Source organism: Buteo buteo, chromosome 6, assembly GCF_964188355.1.
Source record: "Buteo buteo chromosome 6, bButBut1.hap1.1, whole genome shotgun sequence".
NCBI lineage: Eukaryota > Metazoa > Chordata > Aves > Accipitriformes > Accipitridae > Buteo > Buteo buteo.
The window spans coordinates 44,420,123-44,425,590 of NC_134176.1; positions in this window are offsets into that span (position 1 = coordinate 44,420,123).

Sequence of the window (5,468 nt, forward strand, 5' to 3'; positions counted from 1 at the left end):
GTCAGCCTGGGAAGTCAATCCACAGGTCAGCATCAGGCCCAGCAATTGCAGGGCATGTCTGTGGCAGCAAGGTAAGGTAAGGCAAGTCTGAGATCAGGCTGGTAAGCCAACCTACAAGTCAGGATCAACAAGACAGAGCCAGAGACCACTACTTCTTCAACTTAGCTCAGACAGGGACTAGTAGCTCTGGGCTGAGCTTAAATGAAAACACACCCACCCCCACACCCATGGGCAAGGACTATGGGGTAGGGGCCCCAGGTGAGGCTGCTCAGGACAGTTAAGGCCTGTTGGTGCAGTCAGGGCCCTGACAGGTGAAGCTGGACAGAAGGACAGGAGAGGGAGGGGATGGTGCCAGGGTGGTGGAGGCTGTGTAAGCTGCATCTTGTTGTGTAGAGGAGCAAGTTCAGGTGATGAGCATGCATTGGGAGCGGTGGTGTTTAGGTTGGCTTGAGCTGTCTCAACCTGAGTTGATTGCTCTCCTACCTTGTCACCATCTGTTGTGCGGTGCTGCTCCCCCCCTCTGCTGGCTTTGTTCTCAGTAGGTCTGTGTTTGGCTCTGTGATGGAGACGTTGCACAGGGGTTAGGAGGGAGAGAGTCTGTTCATGCTGGCATTACCCTAGCTGGGACTCGTGAGAGAAAAATGGCATGTGCCCAGGAGAAGCCAAGGCAGCCTCAGAGACCAATAGGTCAGTGTCACACTTTGTCTCTGCCAGTCTGTGCTAGGAGACATGGGGAGATACAGTGCAGGCTCCTCTCCTCCGTGGAGGGTGCACAGTTTTTGTTCACTGCGCTGTGTCTTAGGAAGGCTTGCTACAGCAGGGTTACTCAAGCTTCTCTACCTCAGCTGGGTCCCTTGCAGGCCTTCCAGCCCATGCTGGTTGCTCCAAGTTCTGGCAAGGCTGCTGATCCTGTCCATCAGTTTTACATAAAAGCAGCAGGAAGAGCATGCTGCTGGTCTGAGAAATAGCTTCTTTTTGTTGCCTTTGTCAGTACAGGAAAGACCTCCTGCTGCTGACTGTTCCCTGTGAGCGCGTGCTGTCATTGCACTGTTCTTGCTATTTCCTGCATCTGTGTCTTTTGCATCTCATGTGCTTTGGTGCTGAATTTCTGAACTCCAAGCTGGCAGCCTGCTCTTTGGCCCTCAGCTTCCCTGTCCATCCACATCACATCTGACATCTGCCTCTCTCCTCCTGACTGCTGTGATACCAGACCCTCAGCCCAATGTAGCCTCTTAATCAGAGATCGACTTGCTGTTACCCACCTCTGTCAGTAAAAGATAGTCCCCAGCATCATCCAAGGGAGCAAAGGAAAGCTTGTTCTTGGAATCTGCCATACCACTGGGGACACATTTTCAGTACAGAAGTCTTGTTGTCTGAGAGCATGAGGTTACTATGAAAGACAGCTGGAGAGGCTCAGGAGTGAAGTGCTATGTTGGGGTTAAAACCTGCCCTGCACTCACAGGTCTGAGCCAAAGGAAAAAGAAAGTCCTTCTCTGGGAGTCTGTCCACAAGCAGGGTGGCAGAGGGGAAGAGGGACCTTGCTCTCTTCTCGCTACCCAGCAAAGAATGTGGGTGAAAGGACAGTGCAGGAGAGAGACGAGGTGCCCGAGTCCTGCTCTCCTACTCAGACCCATTGGCCTCTTGGCAAATTCAGTAAACTACCTGAAAAATAACTGGGAGATATAGTTTCCCATGGATCACTGGTGGTGGGGTACCAGGAATCTACAATGATGCCCTAGGAGAGGAGCAATTCCTAACACAAATCTATTACTTTTTTTTTTGTTTTCCTTTCTTACTAAGCAGTTTACAGACACTAACTAATCTGCATGTTTTCCCCTGGGGATAATCAGTAACCCTGGGAGAGACCTCTGCTCAGTATTTCAGGGCAGCCTGGCTGTTTTCAGTAGTGGAAAGAGCAGGCATAGCCACAGATGGAGGAGAGGAGGAAAGGAGAGTCAGATAGAAAGCATTCTCCTTCTCACTAGAACAAGAGACAGGTTCTCAGCAGGTATGTCCCTTCCCAGAGTGTGTAAGAAGATGCTCCCAATTTCCCATGGCTTCAGGCATCACATAGAAAACTTTTCCTTGGGGTGGGTTAGGTTTCTGTCAGGTCAGCAAGCTGCCCTGTGTTCTCTTAAGGTATTGGCTAGGTTTGATGCAAGGGAAGCAGCTGGCTGAAGGTCCTGGGTGACCAGACTGCCAGTGTGCCGGATTGATTGTAATTAGTAGCGGCCTCCCTAGGAAAAAGTATTGCACTGAGGCAGGCAGTCAACATCACACACTGACTCCATGCAATGCTTCCAGCAAGATCTAAGATAAGGAGCTAATACAGTATGTGTAGAGTGAATATTTTGTTCAGGTTTACAACTTACACAATTTTACTGCAGTCTTACAGATGTTGTGGTTTGGAGAAAAGCCAGCAAAGGTAGAACACACAAATTAAGGAACACAATGGATGGGTAACTTGAGAGATACTGAGGAGCACACTCATGGCTGGCTTGATCCAATTTGGGGTTGTCACAGCCAAAAGGCCAGTCCTGCTGCACATGCTGTCGCTTGCACCCACTCTGGCAAGCAGCGTCCGTGGGCTGTCGTGTCCCTAGCCCTGCTAAAATGCTGATTGTCATTGCATTGCTGAGCTGATCTCCTCCTGCTTGTGTGATTGCTGAAGCAAGTAGGGGAAGGGCTAGGAAGGTTTGAAAGGGAGAAGAGAGGACTATCCCTTTCAGTTGTGCCAGCTGATGTTGCTGGGCTGTCAGACAAAACTGCTGGGGTTTGATGGAAAGGGTAACTGGAGCGTGGGGCCAGGGAAGGACCATGCTGCTCCTGATTGCTCCTGAGCACTTGTTAAGTGAGTGTGTGTGTGTATACACATATGTCTTCAGGCTTTTCCTTTGTAACTCCGTTTCCAATATTATAATCAAATGTTTATTTTCAAACACCTGGTAACATCACCTCTGACTGTCCTGGCAGGTGCTTGGGGCTTGGAAGGCTTTGGGGATACCCCAAAGCAGGGGTGAGCTGACAGATGTGTCCTGGGGTTTCCTGGATCTGGGGACAAGTTTTAGACCTTGCTGTAATGGTCAGTTTGGAGATGCTACAGGTGTCCCTGCCAGGAGCAGGCTGCTTGGCAGGTGACAATCACTGAAGTGATGTCTCACTTCAAGTCATGCTTGTCACATCATATGAAAGCAAGGTGGAGAGACTGGGCAGTGAGAGCAAGCCCCGAGCTACCTCACCCTCCTTTGAGGGCAGTCCCCAGCACAGGCAATAACTTTCTTGAGGTCAGAGCCGGCAGGGCCGTCCTCCTATCAAACATGACCCTTCCAAACTTTCCAGCAGACATGTAATCTCTCTTCCCTGCAGATCACCCTACTCTCCAGAGTTTTCTAAACTGAATCCCACTAGTACAGGGACTAGTTGCCTGCAGCCCCTACAACAAGCGTAAGGAGCATACCTAAACCAGAAGACAGTGGCCCTTGAAAGCAGGGTAAGCAGAGGTAACAAAAAGACAAGGTAAGCAAGGCAAGATGAGAAAGCTGTTTGTTTACTATGAAGCTCTTCTGAAAACATACAATTATCACAGAGTGCAAGCACCACTGTCAAGTAGGTTATTATGAGGGATTGGGGTGGAGAGGGAGTAGGTAGCGGGGCTTCAGCTCCGCAGGTGGCCACAATGTGTAGAGGGGATGCAGGGCCACTGGTGAGACAAACATCCACAGGATTATGGATTCCTTAGGAACTGTGTGGCACCTGTGGGGAAGCTCTGAGGTGAATTCGAGAGAAGGGGGTAGTGTGGTCACAGCTGGGGGCAGTGACTGTTTTGGTGTCAGCCTCCTGCTGAAAGCAGGAACAATAGACTCAGGAAGGAAAGAGGTAGTGAAGTCAAAGGGGGAGAGTGCAGAACCTGGAAGAGGACTTCCAGCTGGTCGGATAGAAAGGAAACACAGGGAGGAAGGGACCATAGGATCTGTAAATAGCTGAACCCAGTGAAAGCACTGAGACTGAAGAGGAGAGATTATGGGCCCCCCTACTAAGGGGGGAGAAGTGCTGACCACCACTACACTGCTTGTGGAGAGAGGAAGTCTCAAGCTGCAACTGCAATTGCCTTAAGCTGAGAGACTGACAAACCAGGTACCTCTGCAAGCAGGGTTACTGAATGACAAAAACCAGGGCACGGCCAGTAAAACAGATTTGCTGAAAGCAGCTGAGGTGATTTGGCCTGAAATTTGGTTTGGAAAAGTTCACTGGAGCCATGCTACTTAGTCAAGATGTTCCAACAGAAACCCAGCCAATTTCTTCCAGTTACAGAGCCTACCCTATTGCCCCCTCTCCTCCCTCTTCAGCAAGAATTTGTTCATCTTCTCCAGAAACATCTTCTCGTATTCATCCTCTTTGATCTTCTGAGAACCTAGGTAGCTTGGATAAACAGTCTCACTCCCTTGCAGCCCCCGAGTTTTCCAGCTCCCTGTAGCCTGGACCTGGGCAGTGGTGCAACACTCGGTTGCAAGTCTTTTTTCTGTTTCTCTTTTTTTTTTTTTGGTGCAAGGTCCCTCTGAAGACTTTGCCTCATATCACGGAGCCTTACTATTCTTGCTTGTTTCGCACAACCTTTCCCGCCAGCCTGTAGTCGGTATTTTCCAATCACATTTCCATGGGTCAAGATGGAGTTTTTGGCACTGGCTTTGTCTCAGGTTCAGCCCCCTGACCAGTCTGCAGCCAGTCTCTGTGCATTTACCCTAGAAACAATCACCTACTGGTCCGAGCGGAGCAAGCCCATTTTAACTCCAGCACCAGCTTTCTTCACAAGCACAGGGGAATTTTGCAGCCTGCTGCCCATAAGCGTAATGCTGGCAGCTCTAGAAATGCAACTGAGGCAGCCCCAGTTTATGCATGGCCTGCACTGCTGTCGGGGAGAACCTGCCTGAAATAGCAGAGCTGAGCTCTGCACAGCTGTGGCCTTGGGCTGGATCTGCAAACAGGGCAGGAGCAAAGGGAGTGCAGGACAGTTTGTAAGAGCTCTGAGGGGTGTCCCTGCAGGATTGCCACATACCTGCACCTGCCTCAGCACTTCGTGCCGAGCACAACAGCCACAACAAGGACTCAAGGGATGGGGAAGTGGGATGGAAAGTAAACTGAAGCACCAACGGCCCCAAGCTCCACACAGGGCTATGGGAGTGCCAAAGAGTTAGAACCTAACCACAACTCCCAGCTGCCATCAGAGAGCACAGCTGTCCTGTGGGCTCTGCAACCCAGATTTTGCCTACGGGGCAGAAACATCATTAATAGGTTGAGCAAGCTCAGCTGCTGCTTTGGGGAAATGGGTGTGATCTGTCATAGAGAATCTTTTAACTTCCTCTTCCTAGAAAATTCATGATCAACAGGAAATCCAAGCTTTGCATGATACTTCAGAAATTATTTTCCAGGATGATGTCAGAACCAAATTAATTATCTACCAACCACAGATG